Below are 18,349 nucleotides of genomic sequence, written 5' to 3'. Positions count from 1 at the left end.
GCAGGGTCTAGAGGCTGCCCGGCAAACCGTGAAGCTGGTAGTGCTCAGGCAGCTCGGCTCTTCAGCTACACAGAGCTGAGGTGTCTGGGGGGAGCAGCAGCAGCAGCCGCCGCGGGGGAATCTTCCTGCAGCTCACAGCCTGCGGGAGCCGCAAGGTAAGCAGGGGACTGGGGCAGGGATACCGGCAAAGCTATTTTCCCGGACATGTTCGGCTTTTTGGCAATTCCCCCCGGACGGGGATTTGAGGACCAAAAAGCCGGACATGTCCGGGAAAAACTGGACTTATGGTAACCCTACCTAACTGCCCCCCCAGGACTCCACCCCCTACCTAAGCCTCCCTGCTCCTTGTCCCCTGACTTCCCCCTCCTGAGACCTTCCCCCCATCCTAACTGGCCTCCTAGGACCCTATCCCCTACCCCCACCTGTCCCCTGACTGCCCCAACCCTTATCCACACCCCCACCCCCAGACAGACACCAGGGACTCCCACTCCCCATCCAACCACGCCCCACCCCCTGACAGCCCCCTCCCCCCAGAACTCCCGATCCATCTAAACCCCTCTGCTCCCTGTCCCCTGACTGCCCCCTCCTGGGACCCCTGCTCCTAACTGCCCTCCAGAACCCCACCCCCTACCTAAGCCTCCCTGTTCCTTGTCCCCTAACTGCCCCCTCCTGACACCCCCCCATCCTAACTGCCCCCCTAGGGCCCTACCCCCTACCTGTACCCTGACTGCCCAAAACCTTACATCCCCAATCCCCAGACAACCCCCCCCCGAACTCCTAACCCATCCAACCCTCCCCCTGCTCCCTGTCTCTTGACTGCCCCCTCCAGAACCTCCCTGCCCCTTCTCTGACCCCCTGACCCCTTCAGAACAGTGTGTCACGCTCCACATGCAGCCCGACACGCTGCCACGCTCCCCCACGGAGCGCATAGCCCGGTTCCCGCCCTTGCAGAGTGCTGCTGAGCGGCGCGCCGGGCAGGGGGAGGAGTTCCAGACTGCCGGAGGCCCGTTGCGAACGGCCGGCCAGCGGCGAATGCAGGGAGGGGAGGGAGGGAGTGATCTCAGCTGCAGGGGAGAGGAGGGGGAAATGGAGGAGGGGCTCTCTCTGGCTGCCGGAGCCCATGCAAGTGGCACCATCCGGCCGGCTGCCCTGTCAGCTGCGTGCGCTCTGCATGGGGGGGGGGGGGGAAAAGCCGGACATTTACAAACCCCTCCGGACGCTATTTTTAACTGAGGCTTGGTCTACACTACCCCCCCTAATTCGAACTAAGGTACGCAACTTCAGCTACGTGAATAACGTAGCTGAAGTCGAAGTACCTTAGTTCGAACTTACCTTGGTCCACACGCGGCAGGCAGGCTCCCCCGTCGACTCCGCGGTACTCCTCTCGCCGAGCTGGAGTACCGCAGTCGACGGCAAGCACTTCCGGGTTCGACTTATCGCGTCCAGACTAGACGCGATAAGTCGAACCCAGAACTTCGATTTCCAGCCGTCGAACTAGCTGGTAAGTGTAGCCAAGGCCTGAGAAAAGCCGGACATGTCCGGGGGAATCCGGACAAATGGTAACCCTAGCATGGTGTCACAGCCCCACTCACTCAAATGTGGCCCAGCTGCCATCCCAGGGTGGCTGGGCCAAACCTGAGCAGCACTGATCCCCATGGACCAGGTCACAACACCCATAGCTCTGCAACCCTTCCCCCAGGGTCTCCCACCCCCTGAGTACAGTAACCAATTCCCTCTCCCGCCCCTGTGGGCAGCCCCAAGCGGGGAAGCAGAATATATAATGGGGGATGTAGGAGGGGCCCCTGGGACTAATGGGCGGTGTTGAGGCTCAATGCGGGAGAGGGAATATTTAAGGTGGGGAGGGAAGGGGTTTTGGAGCTAATGGGGGCTTGGAGGTGTAAAGTTCAATGGGAGAGGGGAAATATGTACGGGGGGATGGGGATGCTTGGGGAGGGATCCCTAGGGATATAGAGGGGGCATCTGGGGTCTAGGGTGTTCTATGGGGTTTGTGTCACTGAGTGGGGACGGAGCAGTGGGGTTTATTTGCTGGCTGCAGTGGACACATTTCAGAGGGGAACCCTAAGGAGCTGTATTTTAAAGTGGCTAACTAAGCTGGGGGAGGGGAGTGTCTCAAGGCCTGGAATAATGAATGATGCAATATAGCTAAACAGGACTTAATACACTGTTTTTATTTGTTTGTAGGCATTTGAGGTATTTTATTAATGTAAATATAATAAAAAGAAATAAAACAAAATGTTTAAGGGATAAATTTCCCCCCCAAAATAAAATTCAAAGTTATAACAAAGAAAATGAATTTCACAGGGCTCTACCTATGGGTTCGACCCTGGGGAAAAACAGGTTAATCTGCCCAATCCAAAGCCCACTGAAACCAATGTGAATCACTGGAGCAGACCCTTGAGCCTGATCTCTTTTTGAACTTCTGGGCCAGCAAACCAGTTACAAAATAAATAATTTGCAACCCCATTTCCAGCCAAACGTGGAAGGATCTATTCAGTTCTAATATCTCTGTTACACTTACACAACACTATGTTCTTTGGGCTCCTTCTACCTCACAGAACTGCTATGGCTTCGCTCAGAAGAATCTGAAGGATTCGCAGTGGGTTCTTTTCAGAGCACTATGCAAGGAAGGAGTTCAGATGACTTTCCCAATCTTTTTCTTAACTTGATTGCTATTAATTCTTTAACTGTGTTATTGTAGCACCTAGAAGCCCTAGTCTTGGACCAGGACCCCATTATGCTAGATACTATATGGCCACAGAACAAAAAGACAGTCCCTGCCCCAAAGAGCTCCCTTTTTATGGCAAATATGAGAGCATTTCAATTTAAGTCTCTTTAAACAAAGCATATTTAGCAGTAAATAAACTAGGTAATATTTGAATACAAATATTTCATATATTTTTATTTTAAATAAAATTTCAGAGGCACGTGAATGTAAAAGTAGTTGTACAGATAGGCTATAGGGTAGGAAAAGAACGAAATACATAATATTATTGAATCATGTATCAATGAATATTTTGCCTCTGTCAGTGTCTTCTGATGAAGTCATTGCATTTGTTCGTGACTGTACATGAAATAGGAAGATCAATTCATTTTCCGGACTCCAACAGATTTGTACAAAGTCCATTAGTGTCTGTAACCATCTACAAGCATGTAAATGAGGAAGGCTCATAACTTTTGAGAAAGTGAATTCTGACATTAGAAAATTACATATGTGAATACTGTATCATTTCTCTTCATACATCAACACCCTGTCATTTGTCTGTATATCTCACTTCCTTTTGCAAACTATTCCAGATTAGAATCGGCATCACTTTTAGTGGAATGAGTCATATAGGAAGACAAACAAAAAGTCTATCAGTGAACTGGGAGTGCATGTAATCCAATGCAGAGCACCTTCTGCTTTTACTTGGAACATTCACATACATCAGAAATTCTCATTCAGATTGGCTAGTCACCTTAGCTTTTAGCATCTTTGAATTGACACGGTCTGGCCAGAACTTTGTGGGCAATCCCCACAAATAGGAAACAATTACATGATGAAATCAGGAGGAAAATGTGCCCAAAGCCTAAGTCTACATCGGGATTTTTTCTTTGATCCCAAATTTTAAAATCAAAACCTCACCCCTAAACTTGGTCTTTATCTTCATGTGGGACATCTTATATCAGAAAGTCAACTAACCCAATGGAATTGCTATGTAGTTAGTTAATAAAAATAGTAAACCTCCAAATAAAGTTAACAGAAATTGTAAACCTCCAAATAATCATACAAACTGGAGATACCTAAAAATCTTTGGGTGGCTAGCAAAGCTAATGTGACATGGAAAGGCTTTGTTTGCATCCTGAATGTTTGAACTGCTTTGGATTGCCAATAATGTCACGTTTAGAAAATGTGGCCTACAATAAGTCTAGTTATAGTTTGCATACACTTATGAAACATTTTATACAAAATTATGCTTCTGGAAGGAGGAACAGGGATCTGTGAATATCTACCTTTTCACAGCAATGTGGTTTTGGGCTTTGGAGACATTTTATCATGGATCAGTTGTTACATATCTGCTGGTAGGTGGATCTAATATACTTTGTATGGTTCTAGGCACCTCAAAACCAGAAACACCCCAGCAAATTTGAGGGAAGGTAAAAAAGAAAAGAAAATGGTTAAGTGTCTAGATGGATGCATAAACTGTTTATGCATACATATGCATAAACTGCCCAAATGACAAACTAAGGTTAGGGTTAGAACTGCATGCAAATATACCCAAGAGGGAGAGGCATTGTTCAGAGTCATCCAAGAAATTGTAACTAAGAATATTAGGATAAAATTAATCTAAGGAATATTTTAGTGGAACATCAGGAACATTTCCTAGTAGTAAGGAAGAATACTTAATTGAATATTCTCCAAAGGGAAGTGATGGAAATGCCATTACATGGATCATTTAAAACTGGACCCAACAAAGCACTCGGCAATATGTTGCTGTAAACAATACCATACTGGCAGAAGAATTGACAAAATGAGCTAATAGGTCTCTGACATCTCTAATTCTATGGCACTGACAAGCCAGCCCCACAAACGTGCTCAGTATCAGTTATCTCAAAGGGTACAATAGGCTGCGCCACTAATAGGGACCATAATAAAGTTTAGAAAAGCATAATATAGTTGATCTTGTCATGGAGACAAGAAATCGAGTTCACACAGTGCACAACAAATATTAAACCATATCAGCATCAGCAACCAAGGATGTAGCATAATGGACCAGACAAGGTATAAGATACAAGCTTGTGCCATCATAAGGTTGGCAAGAACTTTGTAAAAATCATTCAGTTATTGTTTAGTTAATAGAGAAATTTGATTCAGTATTTTAAATTAAGGATGCAAAGCACTGTAAAGGCTTGGAATAAGAACACTGCAATCACACTTGCAGAGTAATGCCGCAATTTTTTGTTAGCAAAGCTTTCAACTCATCCATGACTGGCCAATGCACATGGTCTTATGCAGTTCCTCTTTCCCAAGAATCATGCACGCAACAGTGCAGTTGTAAGAATGATAAAATGCAAGCCTGGAACCAAAATACAGTACTGCAAACCTATAGGTATAGGGTAAATTTTTCAGATGTGCCTAAGTGACTTAGGAGCCTAAGTCCCATTTTCAAAAGTCAAATAGGTGCTTTTGAAAATTATACCCAAGTCTTTAATTTCTTATCTTAGGCAATCATGGCCATACAATAGACAGAAAGATGATGGGTAACATTTTCATAAGTCAATGAGATGCATGTTCCTAAATCACTTATGCCCTGAAAGTTATTTAGGCACCTAACACCCATTGAAATTGTTGATCACATTTATGTGGGCCTGAGACAATTCTGAAAATTCTTCTCAATGTCTATAGGCACCCATAAAGCACCTTTGCACTTTGCTAAAAACTTATTGATGATTCTCACTCTGTATGATCACTCAAAAGTTTGAAATTGTGATAGTAACATTAGTTAAACCCATAGCCACCTTAAACATTAATGTAAAGGTCAAAAATAAATCATGACTGAACTGTAGCAGAAAGGAAAAAACATAAGCTAACACATTAGGCTAAAGTAGTTCCATCTAATTGGAATCCAGTTTCCAAATGAATTCTGGAAGAGCATAAAGTTGCACTTAGGGCCTCTCCGTGGAATTCAATAGCTGGCTTGGTTAATTACTTGAAAAGACAATGTTGAGAATGCTTCTTTCTTGGTGAGAATTGTCCAGTATTTGAGCTGGTGCATTCACCTCTCATTGGAACAAATAGAAATTGTGTTTGCAAATAAGGATAAGTAGGGACTCTTGTAAAAGTTACAGCATTCAGACTTTCCATAAAAAGGGAGTCATTGGACTGAGAAGGAGCATTAGCTGGCGGTATTACTAGAGCCATGTTTCAAAGCCAGATTTGAAACCACGCTTGTTTAATGCAGAGACATTAATCACCAAAGCGAGAGTCTCATAAACAAAGTAATCCAAACCAGTAATCCAGAACCAGTCCTTCTCCCTTGCTGAGCGTTAATCAGAACACAACTTGGGAAAAGCAGGCCTGATCCTGAGCTGATGTAAATTGGCCCAGCTCTATTGGCTGAGGATCTAACCCATGCTCTTGTTGCTCTGCAGATGAATCTATTTCTACTGAAAGCTTAAAAGTAGGCAAAAATAAAAGTTGCCAAGGAGACAGAATAGAATAAGTAGCAGCAAAGGCAGCAGAATAAAATGTTATCTGTCCAGTTGCGGGAGCAACGGAATAAATGGATATATTATAGGACTGTCACCCTAAAAAGCCAATCAATGTTATCAAGACCAAGTCAATCGGTATCTGTTTGAATGATGAAAAATCTCTGGGTCCAAAGGGAAACATCCTTCAGTCTGTTGAAAAGAAGTGGGGAAGGGGCTGCTCTAACCACTTTTGCTAAGCATTCCTGATTTGTACCTGAACCTTTCCCATCAGGTGGCATTTATCACAGCTTCATATTTTCTGCGGCAGTAGCATCATTTCCCTATAAAAAGCCTGAGCCACTCTGGACAGCCAGTGTTGACTGCTACAGTCTCAATAAAATGAATAATTAAATATCTCCCATTCAGGCTTATTGTTTGAAAGAAGAGAGAGAGAAATAAGCTACAAATAGGGATGCTGCTAATGCAGCTAATGTTGCTTATGAGGAAAACTGGACTGGAGCTGTGGAACAACTAGGGGTGGATTCCAATACTGCAATTACTGTGCTATATAAGCAACATTTCAGTGCCATATCTGTAAGTTTGTGGGAATCCATCTGAAATAGTTCCCTTCATTCCTCCCTGCATAAAATAGTTGTCTATTTCCAAGTCAATTTAATAGCCAAGTCTGCAAACAATCTTTCTCTCTCTTATTGCTGTTCTACCCTTGTCTCTCCTCCTTGGCATGTTGCCGGGATTTTTTCCCCCTAGCAGCAGCTGTGCACACTTGAATAGTAAATCAAACACCCTAAAAACTGTTGTTCTAAAATCTTTTCAGAGATTTCTCTCCTCTATTTCTGGTCTCTTTTCTCACTAATAATCATGGCAATTGGCAATTTTTTTCTTAGCTGGTACTAAACTAATTTTGTGTTGCAAACAACTCAGCTCGACATATCACAGCATCTAGCAATGGTAAGGACCCTTAAGTTCTTCATCTGCCTGCTGATGTCATCTATTGTGCATTTGCTAGTATTGTGTCCAGTCTAGCTTTCAATGTGCTCCAAGAAATGGGGCGTCCATCACTTCTCCTGGGAGACTATTTCACTAAGGGGAGTGATTTGATAATGGCCTAGATCCCCACCTGATGTAAATCAGCATTGCTGTATTAACTTCAGGGGTGCTTGATTGATTTACACCAGCTGAGGACCTGACCCAAAAGCCTTAAATGTCAATCACTTTACATTTTCAAGACTATTTTCACTCTAAAAAGACCTAGAGAGTTATTAAAAAAAGAAAGCTGGAAATGAAACCTCAGTATACCACAAAATTATGGCCATGTCTCTCAAAATGCAATGCATTGTTATTCCACTCCATTATAAATGTTCAATGATGACATACACCGCTGACCCATGAATCAGAGTGGACACATGTTTATTTTGGTTTTTATCTATAATGGTTTTCCGAAAGCTCAAAGTTGGGTAAGATGGACTTAGTGTCTGAGAAGTCAGTTTTCTGTCCATTTACCTAGCTGCTTGTTTGTTTCTGGATCTTGCAACTATTGAATGAAAATTAAACCTGTCACATTCACTCACACTGTCTGTTTTCAAAGTAGCCAATTCAGGCAAAAAATGTTGTTCTAATGTTGCCCCTTTTTGATTTTCATGAGACAAAAAGTCCATAGATATTGTCTTCCTTTAGTCAGTCTGTGAAAGTGATGTGATTGTGTAGTTTTGGCTGTGAAAGGACAATGTATTCTTTATTACAAAGAAAACCACAGTTTGAAAACTAGGAAAAACTCTGATTCATCAGCATGACTCATACACACAGTATATAGCCTGTAATCCCCTTCAGCAAAGCTGTAAGACTAGAAACATGTACATACTTGTAAAGAGAACATATTTTCCCCCAAATGAATGCTCCTTATTAAGGGCCCTATCTTGCTCTCTTTGAAGTCAGTGAAAAAACTCTTATTGGCTTTAATGGGAGCTGGATTGAGCTCAAAACACAGGAAGAAATTCTACTGGTGCTAAACAAAGATCCCCAAAAATGACTCAAATCACCATCATGATAATGTTATCATGGGAAGTTTTATTTCTAAGAAGCCTTTTCGAGGCTCTGGGAGGACATAGGGTATAGTCTCATTATGACTAGGAAAGCTGGACCTTTCAGGAAATGAAGATAAGTAAGTCTCACATTTTAAGAGAGGTTTTTGACAGGTCCTCAACCCCAGCTGGTATTTTTAAAGGTGGAGCATTTTCAGCATATCCTAGAAACTCTATTAAAATAACAATTAGTTGTGAAAATATGCCCTTATTTGAAGGGATGAAGTTAAAATGTTAGGCTTATTGGGGCTAAAGAAACTTTCATATTGAGGGACTGATTCCTAACTGTTACTCCATCTCCAGCTTTACACTAATATAGCTGATTTCAACAGAATGATACAAGCGTAAAACTGGAGTGACATAGTGCAGAATCAGATTCACAATGTTAGCCCTTTCCACAGAAAATACCTCTGCGGCTGCAGACAAGCGGGCCTTTGCATCCATATTAAACTTGAATTCTTTTCAATGGTGGAATAGATAGTGTAGCAACCTGCATGGAACTTGGAGGGAGGAGCACTGGTTGCAGGAGGGAAGAATTTGGAAATGGCACCAGGAAGTCAGTCTGTGGGCATTTGGCTAAAATGGTCATGGCAGTTGCAGCATCTCTTTTAATAAAGAGTCAGTTTAGTTTTACAAGCATGGATTCCTTTCCTGTTGTTACCCAGCATGTGGTACATGAAACAGACTGTACATCTCCCAATGTCCCATTTTCAGGATTTATGCCATGACTCTGATCAGGTAAGATGCTGACTCTCCTCCACTCCCATTGATTTCAGCTCTCTTCCAAATATGGGAGCAAAGGGATGAACGAGAGTTGAAGCTGCTCAGCCCCTCACAGGATCAGGCCTTTGTGGGGAATTGCATGTCCATATCTCCGCACATAGAAATAAATGTATGTAGCAATTAAGGCCAAGATTTTAAAAAATGCGAGTTTAAAGTTAGATCCCTAAGTCTATATTTAGGCTCTTAAATGAGTGGCCTGGCTTTCAGAAGTGCCAAGTACCCAGCAGCTCCCACTGAAGCCGATGTGAACTCAACACTTTTGAAAATCAGGCAACGACATAGTAGTCTAGCTTTGGGCTTCTATTTTTGAAAATCTTGTCTGAGGCTCCCATCCTGCAAGGAGCTCAGCTCCTTCTGTGAGATGCTGAGTGTTCTCAACTCCCATAACATTCATTGGGAACTAATAGCAGTAAGCAACTTGCACGGAACAGTCACCAGCTAGTAGGATCTGGACCTATCCTCCTTTAAACCTAGTTGTGAGCCTTCTGATATCATTACATCACACTACAGTAGTGACCAGAGTCCCCAGTCAATATCAGGGCCCCATTTTGCAAGCTGCTCTAAAAACACTATGTTTTTATGAATATGAATATATGGTCCCCACCCCAAAGAGGCTACAGTCATATGCCCCAGTCCTGTAATTGGACCTTTGCACTTGTGTAGATCTGATTGTAGGCTGAAGGCCTCAGTTTACCATCTACATTTTACAATTTTACCCCTTTACATGCATCAAAATGATCAGATGCATCATTAGTTTTCCAGGCACTATCATCTAAACATTGCTGAGTGGTTAATGACTGTATTTAGAGAGGATTTATTTCTGAATTTCTATTAGTAACTAACTGAAAGGGTGATTGTCTCCCCGTGTTCCACACTCTTTGATATGGAAATAACATTATTTAATGCTTGATATAACTGATGCCATTTTACTGATATCACGGCAGGTGCTGAAATGATGATTAATAGAACTAAAGAAGCAAGGGACACAACTTGCTTGTAGAATACACTGTGCCCTTCCCCCCTCCCTCCATGAGATACAAATTTCCAATTTCAGAGAGCTCCTGAGTTTTCGGTGCAAGTTTATATCTAGACTAAATGATTGGACCTCTAACAGAAAACTTGCCAGCCAATCAGAAAGCTGTTTATCAATATAAAAAAGGTATAATACAAGAAACATCCATGGTGGGAACTGTCTTAGATTCATAAAACAAAGAGCTGAACTGCCCACTAAAAACTCAAACAAAAACTGTATGGAGAGTTTTGACTAGAGTTGGTCAGGAATTTTTCAATAAAACATTTTTCCATTGGAAAATACCAATTAGTTGAAACTGTTCATGGAAAAGGGGTTGGTGGATCTGACAAAATTTCCCATTTTGAATTAAAAAAAAAAGTTTAGAAATCATCCAGATGTCCTGTTTTGACATGAAATTCCATTTTTCATTTCAAAATGTAAGTTTATTTTACTATCAATTATGTTTTTTAAAAAGGGAAAAATCAAATCAAAATGTTTCAACCAACTGGCCCCTTTTTTTCAGTTCACAAATATTAAGGTTTCAAATCTTCATCCTGATTTGGGATGGGAAATTTTTTGAAATTGCAAAAATTATTGCAGGATAGGAATGCTGCTTCCCACTCATTTTTAGTCTTAACTTCTTTTCAACATTATTGATAGTCACCAACCCTCCACTTACTGGTGCCACTGGAACTGTGATGAAATACTGTGAGGAAGGTTCTGATGGTGTCTTGAGCTCAAAGTACCAGCAATCTCATGCGACAGCCTGCTTCTGTAGAGCACAAAGCAGCTATACCACAGCAGATAATCCAGCTCTATCAGTTATAGTTGCTGTGTTGAAAGTCTTCTCTCTGTCCTGAAGTATCTTAGAAATCCTTGTTTTAGTGTAAAATTCCTGGATGTAGAAGCTTCACATTTCCCCCCTGAGCACATCAATGGATAGATTGCTGTTATCTGGTACCTAACTCTAACTGCTCTCTCTAAATTGTAATTTAGTTACACAGTTCTCTCTCATAAATGCACAGTTCTCTCTCTTCTTCATACACCATTGACTGACGTAGCTTTGGTCAGCAAAAGTGATATACTTTATTTGGGAAGCAAAAATGGGGACATTTTAAAGTCCATTGTAATACACTAGAACAGGAGAGACTTTTGGAAGGATACGGTGAAAAAAGAATCAATTATTTTGCATATATATAAATAGGGACAGAAGTAATGTATGGGACTGAGTGCACAAACACAGATTAATGTTTGTGCAAATCTCCACGTGCAAACTGGTGCAGAAAACTTTGAAAAATTGGCCTTTTATATTGCCTGGAGGTGACAGCTGTATGTTCGCCTTGGTAACTGATCAAATATTTGTATGCAGGATTCCTGCCACAGCATAGGTTCACTTTATGTTAATTTTATGTTTGCCCAGATAACACAGTTAAACAGAAGTGATTTCTTACACTTTTACTGCATTGCTTCCAGAGCCTGTGGGAAGAAGGGGGGCTGGATTAGGATGAGGGAAGTAGTGTGGGGTTGAAAGTCTGAGCATATTAATGTCAATGGGAATTTTGCCATTTATTTCAATGAGGATAGGATTTCACCCAGCATTTTTTTTCTTCCTGACAAGTGCTTTGGAGTGATTGAGATGCGAATCTAGCTGCCCTGCATCTGGAGCTCCAAATGCAGGATTAGTCTAGAGGCTCTGAATGTGTATTGGCTTCACTATTACAGAGGGCAAGTATGTTGGGGCACTATGAGCACTAAGTCAGTTTGTTATCATTTTGCTGCTACTGCTTCCGTTGACAGCTTGAGGCACAAATTCGGAGCTGTGATACCTGGAGAGTGTTATGACTGGCCTCTGTCAACAAGAGTGAAAAGCACTGCTCTGTAGCTTTATTGGCCTCTCAGCAGCATAATTCTGCAACCAGCACTTCTAGTTTTCATATTATTACTTTATGCAATTCTTCTCATGGAAATGAATAGATGCAGAGGATATAAAAGCGTGCCAATGCCATTATTTGCTATCAGTTTCCATTTCCCATTTAGACATTTAGAACAATTTCTCATTCTGATGGTGAAAAATCAGTATTTTCCACCATTCCCTTTCCAGGGTTTTTCACTATATTACAGCAGAGTAAATGCTCCATGTGCTTGTGCTCTTAATTATTCCAGTAAGGTTTTGAATATGGACTAGTAGAAAATTTGTTGCATACAGAGGGAATTCTGTCTTCTTTTCTCAGTGGGCTAGATTGTGCCACAAGGACACAACTCAATGTAAAGAGTAGCAGGTAGCATGCCTATCCCAGGAAAGGATGGCCACAATTTGGTCCCTGCTCCCTCCCTTCTCCACAGCAGTAGTAAATACTCCATCCCTGTGTTGGCTCTGCTGTGCTGGCTGGTGCATTGGCTTGACTCCACCCTCTTCCCCCACCCACTTGCTGCAGGCAAAGCAAGCAGGCACATACATGTCTGAGTAGCCAACACAGAATTCTTACTCCCTCCTCTCCAAGCCAGATGTGTGTGTCTCTGTGACGCCGGATTCCCATTCAAGTTCATGGGGATTATGCACATAAATCTCTGCACACTGAGATGAGAAAATACTCTACGCAACAGGGAAGGAAAGGTTTCAGAATGTAGTATGAAAACAATGAATATTTAAGGAAAAATACAAATAGCAGAGCAGCATAATGTGCGGTTAGAAAGGCCAAGTGCTAGTCATTATTCAATTTTGCTCATCTTTCATCCAAACATGCATATGAAAGCCAGAAGCAAATAACATTTTTACAGGGCGGAGGGTTTTTATAATTAGGTTACATTAAAAAAAAAATCTATAGAAAACGGAATGATCATATTGTACCTACACAGACTGAAAGCAATAAATTACCATACAGCCAAGTCAATCATTAATCCAGATCTAATGTATAACTTTGTGGCAAACAAAAGATAGACCTATTGTGAGTGAATTGTTTACAATAAAAGGTTACATATTAAAACAGTTATAATCATAACCTTCTGCAAACACCCCCTTCAAGAGGGAAAACACTGGTTTCAGGGTTTGTAATAATGTGGGTTGACTATGTACAATGGAAAGCCCACATGTAGCAAGACCAGTGTATAATCTCATATTATGGAGGGGGTTTGCTGCAGGAAAAAAACCCAACACACATGCACAAAATGTTTCACTGAAAACAGAATGTTTTAATTAATCTGACCTAACAATTCATTTTAACCCCGGGAAGGTTAGGTCTGGTGACATCCAGGACCGGCTCCAGCTGTTTTGCCACCCCAAGCAGTGAATAAAAAAAGAGAAAAAAGAAAAATTTGATTGAGCTGCCGCCTAAGTGCCACCGAAGAATGAGAAAGGGACTGATCGACTGGTTGCCGAATTGCCACAGACCCAGACGTGCCGCCCCAATAACGGACGGAGTGCTGCCCCTTTCTATTGGCCACCCCAGGCAGTTGCTTCCTTCGCTGGTGCCTGGAGCTGGCCCTGGTGACATCACGTTGAGTATCATTCCACTGACTCACAGGCATTAACTGTGAGCTCTAGAAAAGACTTGGCAGGATGAGTTCGTCCGCATGTTTCAGATGACCAATTTGGGACAGCTGGCTGACAATTTTACATCAGCTCTTGCTAGTGGAAATCCAGAGCTTGGTCCGAGATTTACAAATTGAATGTGCTGCCTCTAGAAAAATGCCAAGATGGTTAAAAAAGCAAAACCAGGTACCCACATTGAGCTCGTCTCCTGAAGACTTGAGAGTGCTTAGCCAAGGACGGTAAGTATCAGTATCTCCCCAGCATTTTACAGGTATGGAAACTGCCACAGCCAGGCTAACTGGCTCCTCAAAAATAGCACAGGAAATTTCTGGCAAAAAATCTAGACTCCACTGACTCCCAGTCCTATGCTTAAACAAACAAAACCTTTCTCCACATCTCAACTGTTGAAGCCAGGAGGAAAACTGAAATGGAGAAATAATGAAGACCCTTCTGAGTGACACAATTACTTCTTCAGTAAAGTGTGATGACTGAGAAATGGAAAACATGCAAGTTTGGACCACATAAAACCAAATTTCTGAACACATCTGCACAACACCAACTCCATCACACATGCACACCACTCCCTTCTCCTTTCCTCTTCCCCAGTAAATTGTACTATGTGAGCACAAATTTCATGGCATACACATGTGCCAGGCTACTCATCTCCAGTGGTACTTAGATGCCACAGTGATGGGTAAAAATTGAATACAATAGACAGGGAGATAGCTAGATGGAGAGAACATGCTCAAAGCACAAGCTTCACAATGTGCATGAGATGCAAGCTCCAACACAAATTCCATATCATGCCTGCATAATGCAAGTTGCATGGCATATGCAAGCTCCTTAATGGATGTGTGAGCTGCAACTACAGCAAAATCTTCAACGTGTGTAATAAAAATTCAGCAACATGTTTGTAACATAATTCTTACGATGTGCACAGGTGCAAAAATATGGCTAAGACCTAAGTTCCCTAAAACATGCAGAGCACAAATTTCACTATGCAGGAAGGTAACACAAATTCCATGATTTACATAACTTCCATTACACACTTTCCTATAGTCAAAGACTGAAAGCCTCCATTGCCAAGTACTTCAGAGGAGTGACCGCTGTGCCCATTGATTTGTCAAAGATATTGGGAAGGTAAAGATTGACCTGCTTCCTGTCATGAGGTGCTCAAAACTGTGCATCTCACACACAGTAAAAGTGCTCTTAGAGGAGCCTGGTTGGAGGTGCTCTCCTATTCCAGTCAGTAGGCATCCTCATACAGCCAGATATGGAGCATAGCCAGGCTAGCATAAATACACTTCACCGTAGTAACTAGAGCTGGAGTTTCTCTGGCTGTTGGTTATTGCTGTTTTGGACATTGGTCCTCTGAAGCCACAAGGACAATACTAAAGAGTGGACTAGAATGTACTGGTAAAGTGGTCAACTAATTTTTGACTAAACTGTTTTCTGGCAAAAAATTCTGTTTTGTTGAGACGAAAATGTTTTGCAAAACACATCTTGGTTTCTAAGGTACAGGCTGGAATTTTGTGAAGGTTGGAACAGAAGAACAAGAGTCAGCCACCTAGAATAGTCAGAGGATTAGGGCACTCATCTAGAATTTGAGAGACCAACATTCAAATCCCTATTTTGAGGGACTGAGAGGAGACTTGAACCTGGGCCTCTTTACATCCCAGGTGAGTGCCCCAATAACCTGGCTATTCTCAGGCAGGCCTCACACTCTTATTTTTTTTCACACAATATTCAAAAGGTTTCTGTTTTGTTCCACATCACAATAAAAACAAATTTGAAAATCTCAATTTCTTTTTTTGTGTGAAACAGAATTGCTGTTTTCCAGCCAGCTCTAATCAGCATACATAGACTAGGAAAATCATTGTACCTCGATCCCCTGTTGATAATATAGAAGGTCTTTCAAGACCTCATATATTGCAGGCAGTAGAGAAGGGATGTGAGTCAGAATCTCTCATCTCAGTTCCACTTGAATCACTTATTCCCTTGGTTTAGTGAAACCTAAGTAGCTGTTACAGCTAAAAGTCCCAGGATGCCTAGGTTCTTTAACATATAACTTAATTTCCAAAACAAATAATTGCAACTAAGATTCTAAGTGTCACTCTTCCCAAGAGACTCTGATGAATATGCAAAAATTCTAATGATCAGTCTGCACTGAAACTAACTATACTTATACTGTCAATAGGGCTTGTATAGTTTCCCCCCTTGTCTATAGCTAAAAGGGGTCATCCATATACCTATCTTAGTGTAGACAGTCTGCTCTGACCTACCACCAAATGCCAGATCACATCCTTGTAATGTATCACAGAACATCCAGTCTGAACAGCTCAAAACTGAATATAGGATCATGATACATCCCTTGCTCTCTTTGTTGGCTGAATCTTTTCTTTTTCTGGCCCTTCTCCCTTTAGTTTTAACACTGACCTAATTATTTATATGCAGCCTATGTGCTACAATGTGTATCAGTTGTGAGTTCTTTTACTATGCACAGATTATACATCAGCTTGCTATGTGATGCCTGCAAAAATATTTATTCACAAGCCATTTTAACTAAAATGTGTCATTCTATAGTGATGCCATCAAAGCTGAATATGGAAAATGTACTTTCTTAATTGCTTTGATATGCATATATACACCCATTCAAGAGAAAATGCAGTTCAGGGACATTTACAACAGCAACAACAACAATTTGTGCCTGTGAATTTAAAAGGCCTTGTAAAATGTGTCCTCCTGATTGCTTTTTATACTTAGATTATACCTTATATTCATGCAGAGTTACATAACTTGAATTACATACATAAGTGACACTGGTATTCCTTACTGTCTCATCAACATTGCTCCTCCCTGACATAGAGGGACAACCTTCAGGCCATGTCCCATGGTCCTTGTGTTCTTGGCCTGTCTGCTGAGCCGTACTTGTCTAATGCCATCTTTCCCTTTGTCATATAGCACTTCTCCACCTCTATGCCGGATTCAGCCACTTGGAGAGAAGAGGTGCTTTTGTTTCCAAACAACTAAAGAAAGTCCACGTATATACCTGAAATCTATATGCCTTCAGGGAAACTTCTAGCTGCTCCTTGTGTCTGCTGCATTTAAACAAAGTGGATTCAAAACATACCCAGTAAAATAGTTTTGATTACTTCTGAGTTAGTTCACCTTGATTTAAACCAGTAGCTGAGAGGTTAAAGGACCCAATATACTAGTTCTGATTACCTCAATCATCCTGCCTTTCCCTGACTTTTCCTTAAAAGGTGTACAAAGGAATTTGTAAAAGAATAGACTTTGAAAATCAATACAAACTATAACATGGAACTTCTTGTCAGGGCATACTGAGTAATATTGATTTTGTCTAAAAACTAAAGGATCCTGCTTATGAAGTCAAGCTGTTGCATTCTGAGCCATTTGGATTCTAGATCTGAGTACTTTAGGATTCTAAAATCCTTGAGTTTTGGCCCTGTACAGATTTCCTAACTCCTTCCCCACCTTTCCTTTTTCAAATTTGAGGTCTAGACTTTGGGTTTACCAGTAAATCAGAGTTAGGTGCAGTTGCCCTGCCCCAGGAGTGGACCAGGGACAGAAATGAGACTCCGAATGTCACCATCGTGGGGGGAATAATTTGTATCTTTACCTGGCACCAGCTGTGCCCAATGGAGTATTGGGGGAAGGGCAGAGTCAAAGCTCTGATCACTCCACTGCCTTGAATAATCCCCATCCATCTGCACAGGCAAGGGATATCAGCCTGCAGAGGGTGCTTTCCTCACTAAACTGTAACCCATGCCTGCAGATGAGCATAAGGGATGCTTTGTTATTCCCCTGTCTGGGCATGTGGGGCCTGCCACAATCCTGTTCTAAAAGTCTCCTGCAGCCTTGTACAACACAAAGCTTTCCCAGCAGAGAGAGCCTGGGCAGCATCTTCTTTCTGCATTGCTAACAAGAACTGCTGAGAAAGGCTAGAATGGCGGGTGCCAGAATCTGGAATTAGATACAGGTTAATTACATTTCATTACTCAAGACTGGGACATCAAATATCTGTCCAGGATTTTATATTTATTGTTAGGGGGATGATGTACAATTTGCAAGTAGAATTATTGTAAATGACCCTATTGATAACTCCAACCATTCCGTTGTATGAAATCACCTTGCCAGCTTCCTTGTGGTCTGCTAAAATAAAGGTTCTTTAATTATGCTGAAGACACTGGTAAGACTGAAAATTGTCCGCTCTTACTAAGATGGCTTTCTCTGTTACTGGGTACTGGTGAATTGTTGGGCTATAATTAAATTAAAAGGATGCTGCAACATCTAAGAGGCCAAAGTCATAAACACAACTTTCTTTCTCTCAAAACCTATTACTGTAGATTAATAAACCACCAACTTCTTGGTTTCCAGAATATCTTGTTTGTAGGCAATGTAAAATATTAGAACACTTCCCCAATTCATTTAATTTGTCTTTTCCATATTTCTCATTTATTTAATTTTCAATCCACTTTCATATCTCTGTTATCAAGCCATGAAATCTGGAATCACTTTTTACTCTCCCACACAGATGTGCTGTGAAGATTAATCAGCTAATGTTTTTAAAGCACTTTAAAAATGTACAGTGTTCTATATCTCCTAAATATTCTTTTTTCTTCAAGTCCTTGTTGATATATATGTAGACACCAGAAAAATGATTGTCTAATTGTGTGCGCAAAAATGTGCATGCAACTGAATGCCTCATTTGCACAT

At 41.6% G+C, this 18,349-nt stretch overlaps 1 long non-coding RNA gene across 4 annotated transcripts in view; it reads left to right on the top strand.

Moving 5' to 3' along the window:
* The window catches only part of LOC128848900 (uncharacterized), a 90,972-nt gene that overhangs the window by 25,083 nt on the left and 47,540 nt on the right, over nucleotides 1-18,349 (top strand). For 2 of the 4 annotated variants that reach the window (XR_008447127.1, XR_008447126.1), the window contains one exon: nucleotides 13,314-13,851. The exons of 1 other annotated variant lie outside the window; for it this stretch is intronic. This is a non-coding gene — a long non-coding RNA (uncharacterized LOC128848900). Of the gene's footprint in view, nucleotides 1-13,313; nucleotides 13,852-16,573; nucleotides 17,816-18,349 lie in introns of those variants that run through there. One more of the 4 variants, XR_008447129.1, reaches the window with a different exon arrangement.

The sequence above is a fragment of the Malaclemys terrapin genome, chromosome 14, assembly GCF_027887155.1.
Source record: "Malaclemys terrapin pileata isolate rMalTer1 chromosome 14, rMalTer1.hap1, whole genome shotgun sequence".
Taxonomy (NCBI): Eukaryota; Metazoa; Chordata; order Testudines; family Emydidae; genus Malaclemys; species Malaclemys terrapin.
This window is presented reverse-complemented; position numbering and strand designations above follow the sequence as displayed.